An 18,085-nucleotide genomic window follows, 5' to 3' on the forward strand; every position below is an offset into this window, starting at 1 on the left:
GATCAGACATGTCGCCACCGTCAGGTGCGCTCTCCGATCAACAAATACGTCCGCGGAAACCGAAGAATCACAGTAGACTTCTTAACTATTTTTAGCACGTGCTCTCGGAATTTTGTAGATTAGACCCTCTGCGATGCACAACTACTTTCTTGTGACATCTCCCATTGCTCTACGAATCTTTTCGCTCTATTATTTTAATTTCGTCATTTAGAGAAAGCTTTACAAAGTTGATTGCAGTACCCTAATTGACAGTCTAAAGGTAGCAGGGATAAAATACAGGGAGTGAAAGGTTGTCCACAACTTATAGAGATCAGACTGCAGTTGTAAGAGTCAAAGAATATGAAAGAGAGGCAGTAGTTGGGAAGAAGGTGAGACAAGGTAGTAGCCTATCCCCTAGGTTATTCGATTTGTATGTTGAGAAAGCTGCGAAGGAAACCTAGGAGAACTATGGGAAGGGAATTAAGATTCAGGGAGAATAATTTAAAACTTGGAGGTTTGACAATGATGTACTAATTCTGTCAGAGAAGCCAACGGTCATAGAAGATCAGTCGAACAGAATGGATAGTGTCTATAAAACATGTTGTAAGTTGACTATCAACAAAAGTAAAACACCGGTAATGGAATGTAGTTGAATTAAACCAGGCGGCTCAACGAATAAAAGTAGAAATTGAAACGTTTAAAATAGTAGATCAGTTTTGCTATTTGGGAGCAAAATAAGTATTGACGGCCGAATAAGAGAGGATTCAGATGCAGACTGGCAATAGCAAGAATATATCTGTTAACGTTAGGAAATCTTTTCTGAAGGTGTTTCTCTGGAGTGTGCAGAAGTGTCATGTGAACGATAAACAGATAAGATATATAAGAAGAGAGTACAGCTTTTGAAATTGGCGCTACAGGATAATGCTTAAGATTAAATAGGTAGATTGTGTAACTAGTGAGAAGGTACTGAACCAAACTGGGGAAAAAAGGCAATTTATGGTGTAACTTGATTAAAAGAAGGAATCGGTCGATAGGATATACTCTGAGGCATCAAGGAACTAACAATTTGGCAATGAAGGAAAGTGCAAGGGATAAAAATTTTAGACGGAGACAAAGACTTGAGTACAGAAAGCAGGTTGAAATGCATGTAGGTCACACAGCACACACTAGTGCAGGAAGCTGTGTCAAACCAATTTTCTGACTGAAGATCACAACTACAAAATCCACTAATCCAACTTAGTAAAGGTCTCAGACCGACAAAAAGTACTCGAGGATTGGCCGAAGGTGTATTTTGCAGCAGACAGTCTATGAAATCGAACAACAATTACGTCTCGAAAAATTATGAAAAGATAATAACGCATTGGCTGTAAGCCCTCTACTTATAGGTACGAGCAGTTTCTCAGCATCTTAGCTACATCATAAGGCGTAATAAAATCAAGTCATGTTCCCATCAAGAAAAGAGGATAGAATGACTCAGCGTTCATTGTCAGCAATTTTTTGTTAAGTATCAGACGTCAAACATAAAGTAACATAGAACGTTCCCGTGATGCCACGAGTAACAATGTCTGGTGACATAACGGGGTCCCCATACACCAAATAGTGAACTAAGCATTGTATCCTGTTACTGTAAAAATAACAGAGAGAGTTTTGATACGATTTAGTGATTAATAACGTGCATCAAACGCACAGCTATTAGAAGGGCGAGAAAGGCATAATTCGATTCGAATCTGTCTGGATGAATGCGGATTCCCAGCGTTTGTCTTAATACTTCATGCATAGTGTGGAATTCACTTGTACTGCACTTTTTATTGAATAAAATTCTGAACGAGATTTATATTCAGTAGTGCTTACAAGTTCCACAGAAGTATTTTGTCTCGTATAACTAAAAAAAATATGACTCTGAGCACTATGAGACTTAACTTCTGAGGTCATCAGTCCCCTAGAACTTAGAACTACTTAAAACTAACTAACCTAAGAATATAAGACACATCGATGCCGGAGGCAGGATTCGAAGCTGCGACCGTAGCGGTCGCGCGGTTCCAGACTGTGGTGCCTAGAACCGCTCGGTCATCCCGGCCGGCTAACTTAAACAGAACGAATTTAACTGAAGTTGATTCAGACGACCTACAATGAAGTAGCTGTCAACGGCACAAGGTGGAAATTCGAGTCGTGTTGTTAGGCCAGATTGTACGAGACAGTGTAATTATTGGTAAGGTTTGAGGAAATCCTGTGCATCAACGGTTGTAAGTTTCAACGTCTACTGCATCGAAAAATAAATAATATCGACAAAGAATACAGAATCCAGGAGTTAATTGTTTCCATGCTGTTCAATGTGTGAGAGAGAACTGTCTGTTTGCCCGTTATCGTTACTAGAGGGACACTTAGACGCTTAAGCAGGGGCATTACGACATTACTGATAAGAGTAATATCGATCCTCTAGGTTCAATACGAGTAGTACCGGTACTTAATAGCCGATAATTTCATAGCATCGAAAGAAGTATCAGAGTATTAGTACTGGAAGTGTCGAATAACGTGAGGGAATGTAATAACTTCTAACTACTATTTCAATTGGAATTGATGTGTATGCAGTGTATATTTATGTGTATGCAGGGTCTATGTATCATAGACGAAACAGAAATGCAGAAGTAAAATTTATAAACCCTCTTCAGTCTGTAATGAACATATTTCATCATCAGATACCAGTGATATTAAGGATTTTTCAACTAACTTGGAAAAGTGATTCGAGTATCGAGGTACATTAGAACCTCATATGGACAAAATAAAACGTTAATACCTTAACTGAACTGTATTTTTGAAGAACTTTTTTCCAATTCTGTGTTACCAAAAAGCTACAAATCTTTGAATCCTTTTCTATGTGCAGCAACTAAGAAATTCATTCTGCGTCAAAACAATTTTCTGACTGGAGATCACAACCACCAAATCCGCTAATCCAACTTAGTAAAGGTCTCAGACCGACGAAAAGTACTCGAGTATTGGCCGAAGGTGTACTTTGCAGCAGACAGTCTATGAAATCGAACAATAATCACGTCTCGAAAAAACTATGGAAAGATAAGAACGCATTGGCTGTAAGCCCTCTACTTATAGGTACGACCATTTTCTCAACATCTTAGCTACACCATCAGGCGCAATAAAATCAACTCATGTTCCGATCTATGTGCACCAACTAAAAAATTCATTCTTCGCAGAGAGGCACTCGACAGCTGATGTTGATGGGAGGCCAGCGTTTCCCAGTTCTAGGAAGCTGGTAACACAGACCTGACTGTCCACAACTGAATTAATTTTTGTTCAGTGAAATTGATGAATGAATGCCACAAGCTATTGGCTTTGAGCACTATGGGACTTAACATCTGTGGTCATCAGTCCCCTAGAACTTAGAACTACTTAAACCTAACTAACCTAAGGACATCACACACATCCATGCCCGAGGCAGGATTCGAACCTGCGACCGTAGCAGTCGCGCGGTTCCGGACTGCGCGCCTAGAACCGCTAAATCACCGCGGCCGGCGCCACAAGCTATTGTTTACTTCTCTTGCACCAAATGGTTTATAAGTTTCAAAGTTAGACCACGTGTTAACTTGTCTCAGCACGTGGCATGGCATTATCTTTACTCGTACATAATACACAAGAATCTTAATGCTATTCCAAATTATGCATTAAATTGCAGAGAAATGTCGAAATTGTAATATCAAATTTCTTTATTACTTGACGACTTGTTTCGAGCCTAAGTTCATTATAAAATGCTCCAATTAGCTATTGTATGACGTTCATTACGAAAGCCCTGTGACTGTTTGATCTAGTTAAACACATCTTGTAAAGTAGTGCGGGACTGAACTTCATTCATCTGAATGAAAGAACGAACTTCAGATGTGTGTAACTAGAATGAGCAGTCATGACGTAGCCATGATGTGTGTTATTGCATACCTTATTGGATGATTTGATAATGAGCTTAGGCTCGAAACTAGACATCGAGTAATAAAGAAAATTAATATTGCAACGTCGACGGTTCTCTCCAATCTACTGCAGAATTTGGTAAATAACACAGTTGCTGACGTCACTCCTTCCAGAATGCTGGTAATTACTGAATTAATACCATTCATGCAGACGTAGCATAATTTTCTTATTTAGCCTTGTACTGTAAACAATTTCTTTTAAGTCAGTGAGGAACCAATATATATCTAAAAGTAATCAGTTCTTGCAACACTATCGGCACCGATACTTTGTTATGGTATTATCAAGGTATCGATAAAATTATACATATTGGTATCGACTCCAAATATCACACCAGTCCTTGAAATTAAACGCCTCGTTCTTAAGAAAAACTGAAAAAAATCCTGGCAGTGATGTAATTTATCTTTTAACGAACAGTTCGAATTTATTTTGAGTAAATTGACCACGAAAAATGCATTAGGTACTGCAACACACTCTATACTCTTACCGCCACTTAAAACCAGATTTAATCTGTTATAACTGGAAGGGTTTCAGTCCCCAGGAGGCCGTCTCAATATAGCGTGCCATAGTTTTTACAACACTCCACTCGTATGCTCCTTAAACAGGGCCATGGCCGATTTCTTTTAGAGCAGGCAGATCTATGCGGCTGACCTAGTTACCTCATACTTCTCTTCTGCACCAGCTGCTTGGATCGTCAAAATAGCCTCGAAAGAATAATACACTCCTGGAAATTGAAATAAGAACACCGTGAATTCATTGTCCCAGGAAGGGGAAACTTTATTGACACGTTCCTGGGGTCAGATACATCACATGATCACACTGACAGAACCACAGGCACACAGACACAGGCAACAGAGCATGCACAATGTCGGCACTAGTACAGTGTATATCCACCTTTCGCAGCAATGCAGGCTGCTATTCTCCCATGGAGACGATCGTAGAGATGCTGGATGTAGTCCTGTGGAACGGCTTGCCATGCCATTTCCACCTGGCGCCTCAGTTGGACCAGCGTTCGTGCTGGACGTGCAGACCGCGTGAGACGACGCTTCATCCAGTCCCAAACATGCTCAATGGGGGACAGATCCGGAGATCTTGCTGGCCAGGGTAGTTGACTTACACCTTATAGAGCATGTTGGGTGGCACGGGATACATGTGGACGTGCATTGTCCTGTTGGAACAGCAAGTTCCCTTGCCGGTCTAGGAATGGTAGAACGATGGGTTCGATGACGGTTTGGATGTACCGTGCACTATTCAGTGTCCCCTCGACGATCACCAGAGGTGTACGGCCAGTGTAGGAGATCGCTCCCCACACCATGATGCCGGGTGTTGGCCCTGTGTGCCTCGGTCGTATGCAGTCCTGATTGTGGCGCTCACCTGCACGGCGCCAAACACGCATACGACCATCACTGGCACCAAGGCAGAAGCGACTCTCATCGCTGAAGACAACACGTCTCCATTCGTCCCTCCATTCACGCCTGTCGCGACACCACTGGAGGCGGGCTGCACGATGTTGGGGCGTGAGCGGAAGACGGCCTAACGGTGTACGGGACAGTAGCCCAGCTTCATGGAGACGGTTGCGAATGGTCCTCGCCGATACCCCAGGAGCAACAGTGTCCCTAATTTGCTGGGAAGTGGCGGTGCGGTCCCCTATGGCACTGCGTAGGATCCTATGGTCTTGGCGTGCATCCGTGCGTCGCTGCGGTCCGGTCCCAGGTCGACGGGCACGTACACCTTCCGTCGACCACTGGCGACAACATCGATGTACTGTGGAGACCTCACGCCCCACGTGTTGAGCAATTCGGCGGTACGTTCACCCGGCCTCCCGCATGCCCACTATACGCCCTCGCTCAAAGTCCGTCAACTGCACATACGGTTCACGTCCACGCTGTCGGGGCAAGCTACCAGTGTTAAAGACTGCGATGGAGCTCCGTATGGCACGGCAAACTGGCTGACACTGACGGCGGCGGTGCACAAATGCTGCGCAGCTAGCGCCATTCGACGGCCAACACCGCGGTTCCTGGTGTGTACGCTGTGCCGTGCATGTGATCATTGCTTGTACAGCCCTCTCGCAGTGTCTGGAGCAAGTATGGTGGGTCTGACACACCGGTGTCAATGTGTTCTTTTTTCCATTTCCAGGAGTGTATAATAACAGATGAAGAGGTTGACAGAGAGGCCAAGAACAGTCATAATCTGTATTCAGAAGGAGCCAGGTTCGAAGATTAGTGGTAGCGAATACACACATCTGTAGCCGTGGTCGCTAACGCACGCCTGTGCGATTTGGGGGTTGCGAGGTCGAATCCTAATGGTGGAAGAATTTTTAACCACCAGGATTTGGTCAGCAAGGGGTTTGAGAGTTGGTAACGTGAAATTACTGATCACCAGACACTGCGCTAAAACAAGCACTCCGTCTTCAGGCCACAAGTGGCCCATCGGGACCATCCGACCGCCGTGTCATCCTCATTGAGGACGCGGAGAGGAGGGGCGTGTGGTCAGCACATCGCTCTCCCGGTCGTTATGATGGTTTTCTTTGACCGGGACCCCTACTATTCGGTCGAGTAGCTCCTCAATTAGAATCACGGGGCTGAGTGCACCCCGAAAACTGGCAACAGCACATGGTAGCCCGTATGGTCACCCATCCAAGTGCCGGCACCCCCGACAGCGCTTAACTTCGGTGATCTGACGGGAACCGGTGTATCCACTGCGGCAAGGCCGTTGCCTAGACACTGCGCCAATGCCCTGGATTAAATCCCAAACCTCTTCGAAACGTGTGGGAATGTAACACTGTTGTTGGTGATGGGGATGTTATGCTCGCTGGTCCCCTTCATGCTATTCGAGAGGAGTAGACTATGTGCCGGCACAGGGTTACACTCTCTATCTTCTCTCATAATCGTAAAACACCAAACATGACACTGCACCGCACACGCAGCCATAACAACCACCTACACTGAACAGACAACACGACACTCCACCTGGTAAGGAGGTGAAACCCATTTTCGATTGCCCCTTGATGGTCTTCCAGACAATAGTGCCACAAAACGTTTTCTTTCTCTCTACCGAATGCCGTGATGTTTCCTTTCACCAGGCTAGTGTCGAGTCTCACAAAAAAAAAAAGAAATGGTTCAAATGTCTCTGAGCACTATAGGACTGAGGTCATCAGTTCACTAGACTTAGAATTACTTAAACCTAACTAACCTAAGGACAGCACACACATCCATGCCCGAGGCAGGGTTCGAACCAGCGACCGTAGCAGCAGCACGGTTCCGGACTAAAGCACCTAGAATCGATCGGTCACAGCGGCCGGCGAGTCTCACACAACTCTCCCCCTTACAATAACGATTTCTATATACAAGTAACATTAATGGGCATTATTTTGCTGCCACGAAAAATCCAAACAAAGGTATATTTGGTTCACACCCACTGTACATAATCAGCGGAACGTATACTGATGAGCCAAACCATTATGACCACCTGTTTAATAGCTTGTTTGTCCGTCTTTGGACCGAAATACATCACAGATTTTGCGTATCAGTGATCCGAAAGTTTGTTGGTAGGTTTGTGGAGGTATGTGGCATCAGATTTCTACGTACAGGTCCTGTAGTTCTCGTAAATAACGTGCCGCTGATTTGTGTTCGCGGTGATGACGCCCGATAGCGACCCAGATGTGTTCCACAGGATTTACATCAGGTGAATTTGGTCGCTGAGACATCAACTTGAGTTCACTACAATGCACTTCGTACCGAGACACGGACAATTATACTGCTGGAAGATGACATCACCGTTGAGAAAGACATCACGCATGAAGGGATGCAGGAGGTTCGCAGTTGTCAGCGTGTCTTCGATTGCTACCTCAGGTACCATACAAGCGCAAGAGAATGTCTCCCATAGCATAATACTGCTCCCACCAGCCTGCGTCCGTGGCGCGCTGCACGTTTCTATCAGCCGACGGCTTTTGTCGAGATGACCATCGAACTAGCGTAGCAAAAACATGATTCGCCCGTGGAGCCGACATGTTTCCTTTGATCGGCGGTCGAATCCGAAACACTTGTAGGTGAACCAGCATTGTGCTCCTTTGGCAGAGATGCCGCAGATCACCATCTATCCTACTGTACAGAACAGTCTGCGAACCCCACGTTATCTCAAGAGTCGTGGACGTTCAACCATTTAGCGCCTAATGGTAGTTTCATTGTCCTTCTGTCTCTTTCCGTAGACGCTTAAAACTGTAGCACGTGAACATTCGACCGGCTTCGCCATTTTCGAGACACTCGTTCGCAGGCTCTGCGTAATAATAACCTGCCCTTTGTCAAAGTCGCTTATCTCAATGGATTTCCCCATTTGCAGCCCATGTCTTCGCTAGGGCGGTCCCACGTCCGTATCTGCACCTCTTACTTACTTTTGTTACCGCGTCACATGCCCACGTGGCCACCAGGCGGCATCAAACATTACGGTGGACAGTGGTCATAATGTTTTGGCTTACCAGTATATTTTAGCGCCAGCATGGAGTTCGAGGGACTCCAAAAAGTAAGTTATACCTGTCGTCCCTCGCCAACACGATTTACTACAAGAGTGACGCACTGTCAGAAATGAGCGCATTATCTGAGTTACCTGCAGGCACAGATCCACTGCGATACGGATAGCAGGTCTGTCCGGCGTGGGAGAGAAACGGTACGGAAAATGGTAATGTACTCCAAAGTTAAAGTACGAGGGAGAGTACGATTCTTGTGGCGAAAACGTCTAAATTTGCACACATTCACTCTGGCATTTTGGCAGTATGCGGACCAAGTGCAATGTCGCCAGTCGTAGAAAAAACGGAAATGTCGTGTTACTAGGGCCTTCCGTCGTGTAGACCGTTCGCCAGGTGCAAGTCTTTTCGATTTGATGCCACTTCGGCCACTTGCGCGTCGATGGGAATGAAATGAAGATGATTAGGACCCAGTCCCTGAGCGGTGAAAATCTCCGACCCAGGCGGGAATCGAACCCACGCCCTTAGGATTGACATTCTGCCGCACTGACCACTCAGCTACCGGCGGGTGGGGGGGGGGGGGGGTAAGCCAGTAGTAGAGAAACAGTGCCAAAGGCTTGACGAAGGCCGAACAGACGTGAGTGACGCTGACTGGGAAAGAAGGCTATCGACATCGACCATCGACCACATGTGAAAATGTCCAGGTAATCGGGGAACTCATCCGCAGTAATCACTGATTTTCTGTCGATGAAAACATTCACCAGCGGTTCTCTAATGGCTCTGTGACCAAGGAGTGGATTTCTGCCATTTTAATGTGCAGCTTACTTTATGAAGTCCCCTCGTATTTCTGAGTGCCGGGGACTAAATAGGAATGAGGCTACAAATCAAAAGATCTGGGGTTAGATCCTCAGTTGGTCCAAGACATTTTTCTGTCACTTGTCGCTTCTAGCATTCGAATGCTTAAGTGAAAAATGAGAAGCTGAGCCGTCTTCGGGGTCCACTTTGAACTGTAGCTTCTTCTTTAAGTGGCTGGGTAAGTCGGCTCAAAAATTGGGGGAATGCAGTGGCATACCGCTTCCAACAGGACCGTAATTAGTAAAGCACTGTTTTTTTTCAAACCATTCTTCGGTTTGAGGATAGCTTAATCTCATGTAAAATCGCAAGCCTGTGGGTTGTCTCGTGATATCTTGCAATATAATGACAAGTTGATGCGCCGTCTCATTTCTTCTTGTGTACGCTTGCTCTGGAAATCAATTCGATATTAGTCCAGAGAGATATGCAACATAACGAAGCACCAGACTCAAAACACATTGTAAAACAAAGCAAAGAAAAGAATGCGATTAAAATTGGCAGAGGCGACGTACATGTGTGGACAAACAAATAATTACTGTTTCAGAAAAATTGGATGATTTAGTTAAGAGAAAGAGCTTCACAAACTGAGCAAGTCAGTAATACATTGGTCCACCTTTGGCCATTATGAAAGCTTTTATTCGGCTTGGTATTGATTGACAGAGTTTTTGGATGTCCTCCTGAGGAATAGTGTGTGTGACAACTTTTGTCGAACTGGCGCATTAGATCGTCAAAATCCGTAGGTGGTTGGAGAGTCCTGCCCATAATGCTCCAAACATTCTCCGCTGCGGAGAGATTCGGGGGCCTCTCTGGCCAACGTAGGGTTTGGCAAGCACGAAGACAAGCAGTAGAAACTGCAGACGAAAGAAATGGTACCCCAGGCTAGCAGTCGTGGTTGTCTGACAGTGTGGCTGGCGACTCTCAGGTTAGCATCCCACCACTGTCCGTGGGCGGACTCACCACTGAAGACAGTTCTACCCCAGTCAATGAGGTTCCAGACCGAAGATGTGTCTGGAGACATCCCGAACAGCGGAGGGATACCTGTCTGTCGCCCGGCAACCAGTAGTTGTGGTCTGAGATGCCTTTCCTTGTCATAGCAGGATCCGTTTGCTTATCACCCGCTGCAGCCTCACAGCACAGCCGTACGTCGAAGATATTCTACGCCCCGTTTTGTTGCTCTTCATGGCAAGCATCCTGCGCGTATACACTACTGGTCACTAAAATTGGTACACCATGAAGATGACGTGCTACAGACGCGAAATTTAACCGACAGGAAGAAGATGCTGTGATATGCAAATGATTAGCTTTTCAGAGCATTCACACATGGTTGGCGCCGGTGGCGACACCTACAACGTGCTGACATGAGGAAAGTTTCCAACAGATTTCTCATACACAAACAGCAGTTGACCGGCGTTGCCTGGTCAAACGTTGTTGTGATGCCTCGTGTAAGGAGGAGAAATGCGTACCATCACGTTTCCGACTTTGATAAAGGTCGGATTGTAGCCTATCGCGATTGCGGTTTATAGTATCGCGACATTGCTGCTCGCGTTGGTCGAGATCCACTGACTGTTAGCAGAATATGGGATCGGTGGGTTCAGGAGGGTAATACGGAACGCCGTGCTGGATCCCAACGGCTTCGTATGACTAGCAGTCGACATGACAGGCATTTTATCCGCATGGCTGTAACGGATCGTGCAGCCACGTTTCGATTCCTGAGTCAACAGACGGGGACGTTTGCAAGACTACAACCATCTGCACGAACAGTTCGACGACGTTTGCAGCAGCATGGACGATCATCTCGGAGACCACGGCTGCGGTTACCCTTGACGCTGCATCACAGACAGGAGCGCCTGCGATAGTGTACTCAACGACGAACATGGTTGCACGAATGGCAAAACGTCATTTTTTCGGATGAATACAGGTTCTGTTTACAGCATCATGATGGTCGCATCCGTGTTTGGCGACATCGCGGTGAACGCACATTGGAAGCGTGTATTCGTCATTGCCATACTGACGTATCACCCGGCGTGATGGTATGGGGTGCCATTGGTTACACGTCTCGGTCACCTCTTGTTCGCATTGACGGCACTTTGAACAGTGGACGTTACATTCCAGATGTGTTACGACCCGTGGCTCTATCCTTCCATTCGATCCCTGCGAAACCCAACATTTCATCAGGATAATGCACGACCGCATGTTGCAGGTCCTGTACGGGACTTCCTGGATACAGAAAATATTCAACTGCTGCCCTGGCCAGCACATTCTCCAGATCTCTCACCAACTGAAAACGTCTGGTCAATGGTGGCCGAGCAACTGGCTCGTCAGAAGACGCCATTCACTACTCTTCATGAACTGTGGTATCGTGTTGAAGGTGCATGGGCCGCTGTACCTCTACACGCCATCCAAGCTCTGTTTGACTCAATGCCCAGGAGTATCAAGGCCGTTATTACGGCCAGAGATGGTTATTCTGGGTACTGTTTTCTCAAGATCTATGCACCCAAACTGCGTGAAGATGTAATCACATGTCAGTTCTAGTATAATATATTTGTCCAATGAATACCCGTTTATCATCTGTATTTCTTCTGGGTGTAGCAATTTTAATGGCCAGTAGTGTATTTTAGCAAGATAATACCCGCTCGCACAGAGCAAGTGTTTCTACCGCCTCTCTTCATGTTTGCTAAGCCCTACTTTGGTCGGCAAGACCGCCGGATCTTTTCCCAGTTGAGAAGGTTTGGAGCATTATAGGCAGGACCGTCCAACCACCTAGGGATTTGGACAGAATTTGGCACGATATCACCCATGTAGGTATTCAGCAACTCAGTCAGTCAATACCAAGACGAATAACTGCTTGCATAAGGGCCAAAGATGAGCCATTGCGTTATTGACTTGCTCAATTTGTGAAGCTCTTTCTCTTGAATAAGTCTACCAATTTTTTGAAATTGTAATTATTTGTTTGTATGTACATGTACGTCACATTTACCGATTTCTGTTCCATTCCGATAATTCCTGCGCGATGCGTCTTTTTTGTCTTAGTGTGTATTTCATGAAACTCGCACCCTAACTTTTATGTGTACAGGATACGAGTTTGAACCTGTGGAAAAGGCAAACAGCAGATTCCCTGGCTTTTCCGTGACTAGATTATAGGTTATACAGAGTTCTTCTACTTGCGTAATCATATGTATCTTTTCATAACACAGATGTTTACGTCTGATAAATATCAGCTTTGGTGATGGGGATGGCTGGCACACAAATAACTCCTACCGGTTTTTCTGTAGCTACGTTAGGTGCTCTGTAGAGCTTTGTCTTAAGATGCAAAAGCGCCACTTTAACTTTTTCTGTTGCCATATAATCATGAATATTATAACAAATTACTGGTTGCAATCATCGGAGAACACTTAGTCTTTGCATAAGACATTGTGACACTGTAAATTTTATGGGCACTCTTCGGCGCTATGAACTGCATTAAAAAAACATACGCCCAGACGAATTAGAAATACCTAACCAGAAACGTGTCGTACCGTGGCATGGACTCAATGAAATAAAAAACAATGGAGAACCATCCTAATCCATAGCCGGTCAATATCCGTCCTAACTTCACGGAGACTAGACGGAACTGAGATCAAGATGCGCAAACATATCTGGATGGCATCCCAGATGTGCTTAATTTGCAGGGGAGCAGGTAGATTCTGATTTAGTAGACGCCGAAAGACGCCAGCTGATAACCGACAGTGGCTCAGTGAATAGCTGATAGCAGAACCCAGTAAAAAAAGGAAATGATCGTATGTGGCATTGTTGGCCGTATTGAAAGTCCTAAAAAGTTGACGCTACTTCTGCACCTTGCGCGTCAATGATGATGCAGGGCACTCCACACCCAGTCCCCTGCCGGGAATCGAACCCAGACCCCCTCCGTGGTAGGCGGTAACGCTACCGCTACGCTACGGAGGCGGACAACCCTTAACGTTATATTGAACACCAAAAGCTGTACAGAATTAATAGTACAGTGGCTTGCGGGGTATGTAGAACAGAGCTAAGGGCAGGGTATCTGGCAAGTCACGCAATCAGATTCATGCCAGTGGAGTGTTCCCTAAACTATTCTAACACAATTAGGAAGCAGTGCGATGGTAAATTGTCGTGTTGAAGATACAGGTCAGTTGTCGGTGCTGTATTAAGAAGCGGATGCTTACGATTGGGCACAGATTCCTAACCCTTCGCCGATCTGAGGCGATGATTGACTTATCTGGAGTGCAATCCCCCATACGAAATCAACAAGATTTAGACTTAAAATTTATAATAGGAATAAGGAAACGGGAGAAACCACTCTGGTTCCTTTGCTTTTTACACTGTAAGGGCAGAAAAACACATAGATTTCACATGGAAACCCGTATTTGTTGTTGAATTTTATGGTTCTGTGTAGAGTCAATTTAGCACGAAATTTTTCTCTCCATAATTTTTAGATCAAGTGAGGTGGAGTAGTAGTGGACTCTCAACCCAGGACCGTGGTGAAAACGCCTATTCTGGCACCCACATTCAGGTCTTCTTGGTTTCACTAAACAGCTTCAGGCAACTGCTGGGAGAGTTGAAAAATTCACAGTCAATTTCCTCCCCAAACTCTGTTTTAATTTCGCCACTAATGAAATCCTCGTCGACAGGACGTTAACCTCTTATCTTTCTTGATTTCAGTTTCTCCAAATTAGCATCTCCAGTCGATAAACATTAGGCTACTTTTATTTTGTTTGTTGCATTTACATATAATTAAATGAATATTTTCAGTCACTAACAATAGTATATCAGAAATTATAAAGCTAATAAACATACGAAATTTCGTTTATGTATCTTACGTGTCAGTGAAACATATTCAGCTGTTGAAAAGCGAATTTTAATGCATATATTGATCTGAAATTGTGACTGTGTATCGGTCTAATGTGGCTTCGTGCTTCAGATACGGCTGATTCCACATGAAATTTAAGTTTAATTCGGTCTGAAGTTTCACTGAGTAAAACGACGTATAACGATAAATCGAGAAAGTGTTACGACCAATGACGTTTACACAGTACAAAACATTCCATATAAACAGGGAGAGGATAGTCCACAATTATATCTTACAAATGAGGCTCAGTGAAACTGATTTTTAAATATGCCGCGATAAATAAAAATTTGCTAAAGAAAAATTCGCACCGTGATCTCCTGCTTATAATCTTACCTTATTAGGAAATTCGAGCTAGCCAATGAAATTCTCTCCTACTTTTTCGAGAAAACAACGAGAGTTTCTTCTTTGGGGAAATATACCACTATAGGAACGGGCATGATTGAGGACCAGACGATATAACTCAATAGGCAACTGTTCGCGACAGGCAGGAGATGCTGGTTCTAATTTAAATTTTCATTTCTCCGTACTATACATCACACTGCAGGTTTAGCATTTCACAACAGATTTTAGTTATTTCAGTTATATAATTTTATACCATTGCATTTCACTGATTTCTTATGTCCATGATTACATTTCATTGAATTTAACACACTGATTACGGCCAACAAAGAGACTTCAATTGGCGCATGGGACCTGGGTGGCTTCAGCGCCAAATGATTTATGCTTCAGATCGAGTATTACAGCGCACCTCCACCCTTTTAAATAGGACAGGTAAACACTTAGATTTTTTATTCAAGTGGCGGAAACTGATTAACTTTCACTGACATCATAAACATTTCTCTCCACATAAAATGTCCGATACGCGCTGGAAAACCTTCTCAAGCAGAGCCAGTTGCATGCGTAATGCGGCGTATCGTCTTGGGATGAAAGCCATTTGGCTCGAATGTTGCTCTAAAATACGCTCACAAAGAAAAACAAGCAAAAAAGTGTAGGATTAAAAATGAGCAACTGTGGAAACTACAGTAACGTGATTCTCGTAAATGAAGACTCAAGCGTGGGCGCGGCTTTGGAAACGACGTCTAAGTTTGAATTTGACATCATTACTTCCTCTACAGCGTCTGATATTTTCTAGCAACTGTGCTGAGATGATATACACATTAGTGTAATGAGACTTTTAAACTGTGCTTTGCATCATTAACACATGTTTACAGTCACCTAGGACACCCGTTTGAAGGAAACCGAAACAGCACAACACTGAAAATAAGTCACGAAGAATCATCTGGAGAGAATTAAATTTGTGTGGCAAAATAATAATATATCCCACTAGAGCCTACTGTCAAACTTGGCGATTTAATGTCAAAGGACACTTTCTTGGGATATCATGAACTTTAATGACAGAAATGACATCAAATCAGATACGTGATGAGATTTTCACTCTGCACCGGAGTGTGCACTGATATGAAACTTCCTGGCAGATTAAAACTGTGTGGTGGACCGAGACTCGAACTCGGGACCTTTGCCTTTCGCGGGCAAGTGCTCTACCAACTGAGCTACCGAAGCACGACTCACGCCCCCTCCTCACAGATTTACTTTTGCCAGTATCTCGTCTCCTACCTTCCAAACTTTACAAAAGCTCTCATGCGAACTTTGCAGAACTAGCACTCCTGAAAGAAAGGATACTGCGGAGACATGTCTTAGACATGCAGAGTGAAAATCTCATTCTGGAAACATCCCCCAGGCTGTGGCTAAGCCATATCTCCGCAGTATCCTTTCTTTCAGGAGTGCTAGTTCTGCAAGTTTCGCAGGAGAGCTTCTGTAAAGTTTGCAAGGTAGGAGACGAGGTACTGGCAGAAGTAAAGCTGTGAGGAGCGGGCGTGAGTCGTGCTTCGGTAGCTCAGTTGGTAGAGCACTTGCCAGCGAAAGGCAAAGGTCCCGACTTCGAGTCTCGGCCGGGCACACAGTTTTAATCTGCCAGGAAGTTTCAAATCAGATACGTGTTTGATAAGTTCTTGTATTTTGCTGCTAGTGTGCTACGATACGCGGTTACAGATGACTGTTACGTAGTGTCAGGAAGGATAAGCTATGTCCTCCGGTTCGGGTACCTTATGACTTAACTTCTGAGATCATCAGTCCCCTAGAACTTAGAACTACTTAAACCTAACTGACCTAAGGACATAACACAAATTCATGCCCGAGGCAGGATTCGAACCTGCGACCGTAGCGGTCGCGAGGTTACAGACTGTAGCGCCTAGAACCGCTCGGCCACATCCGCCGGCACTTATTAGCTTGTTTATTATTGGAAATTGGCAGAATTTTTACAATTTCAGAACATTTAGTAGCCGGCCGTTGTGGCCGAGCGGTTCTAGGCGCTTCAGTCCGGAACCGCGCGACTGCTACGGTCGCAGGTTCGACTTCTACCTCGGGTATGGATGTGTGTGATGTCCTTAGGTTAGTTAGGTTTAAGTAGTTCTAAGTTCTAGGGAACTGATGACCTCTGATTTTAAGTCCCATAGTGGTCAGAGCCATCTGAACCGTTTTTGAGAACATTTAGTATACAGCTAGTTTCACAGTAATGAAAAATGAAATTCTTTTTCACTTTCACTCATTTTCATATCAAAGATTTTATTTATAAATTCAATTTACGCAACCTTTTTGAGTTTATTAGCTTTCGTATTTATTAAACTGAGACTTTTTCAGTCGTCTGTGTTCATACTTTTGTTCAGATAATCTTCTGAATTGCACTTCCACTGTGAAAGCTGGCGTGCATTTTCGTACCGTCGATAAACGTCGTTGCCAAAACACTCCGCAAAACGTACAACACTGCTAAATACACGTATATTTCCAGACAACGGGTTTGATTGCGTAGCCATCCTCCGCAGCAAGCACAGAAATATTTTTTTGTAAATAAAAGCCGCCTGTTTTTGCTGCACTGTATTTTATTTCTCCCAGACGCGTTTCGCCTTTTTCGCTGTAAGCCATCATCAGTGGGATAATTCTTCGCCTTTTTGGTAAACACCCCAATCAACTTAAGATACACAACCTTACGTCTTGAAATCACGGTTTTCAATCAAATATCTACAATTACTGACTGAAGACTGATAGTGTGTCACAACAATGACGGCAAACAAGATAAAAAGTCCGAAGAAAAAAGTTCAGAACATTAAAACGTATTTATGTTTACTAAATAGAGTGCGACCTCCAGCATGGGAACAGATTTGAGGAAACGCAGATGCCAATCAGAAACGCGAACTGTCCAAATGATGATGCCTTGAAGTGAAAAAGGCGAAACGCGACTGGGAGAAATAAAATACAGCGCAGCAACAAAGGCGGTTTTTATTAACAAAACAAATATTTCGTAGAGAGACTGATCACGCTTGGCGGTTGTCAAATAGCGCACGAGATTTTCCCGGCGAAAAGCTATATGCGTGTTACATTTTTTCGATACTACACGCATGCGCAAAAGGCATGCCTCCGACGTCCGACGCGCTGCTGAAAGCGACAAGCGCTTGCTCTAGCATCGCATTCTGAGGACGCAGGAGCGTCGTGACTGTGTTGCGCCTGGATTGCCGCAGCCCGCAGCCCGCTGCTCTAACAGCCACATGCGCCAGGCGTGTGAGCAGAGTCTCTCCTCTCTGCAGACCGCCACTCTCCCCTTCGACGTGCCTCTATATTTAGTGTCCCACGTCACTGCTTACCCTAAAAGTCGCGCCACGATGTGCTCGGCCGGACCATTCGGCCTCCGCTGCATCAGCGCGAATTTCTAACAATCAATAAGCCAATAACGTCACTCGGATGGTAAACATTTTGAGAGCGTTTTGATCCTCCATTAAATGAATCTTTATACCTGAAACGGTAGAAAGAGTGGCCAACAGTTAAAGTTCAGAGATATTGGTTAGTATTATGTGCCACATTGTGAACTAATACTGAGAAGCTCATTAAGAGAGAACTAACAGATAGGTCTT

General features: G+C 44.7%; 1 protein-coding gene and 1 pseudogene across 2 annotated transcripts in view; both read right to left on the reverse strand.

Annotated features, from left to right (window-relative positions):
* LOC126299292 (uncharacterized) overlaps positions 1-18,085 on the reverse strand; it is a 547,118-nt gene that overhangs the window by 29,770 nt on the left and 499,263 nt on the right. The window lies entirely within an intron of this gene.
* On the reverse strand, positions 6,549-6,665 carry LOC126299769 (5S ribosomal RNA; annotated as a pseudogene).

This window comes from Schistocerca gregaria, chromosome X (genome assembly GCF_023897955.1).
Source record: "Schistocerca gregaria isolate iqSchGreg1 chromosome X, iqSchGreg1.2, whole genome shotgun sequence".
NCBI lineage: Eukaryota > Metazoa > Arthropoda > Insecta > Orthoptera > Acrididae > Schistocerca > Schistocerca gregaria.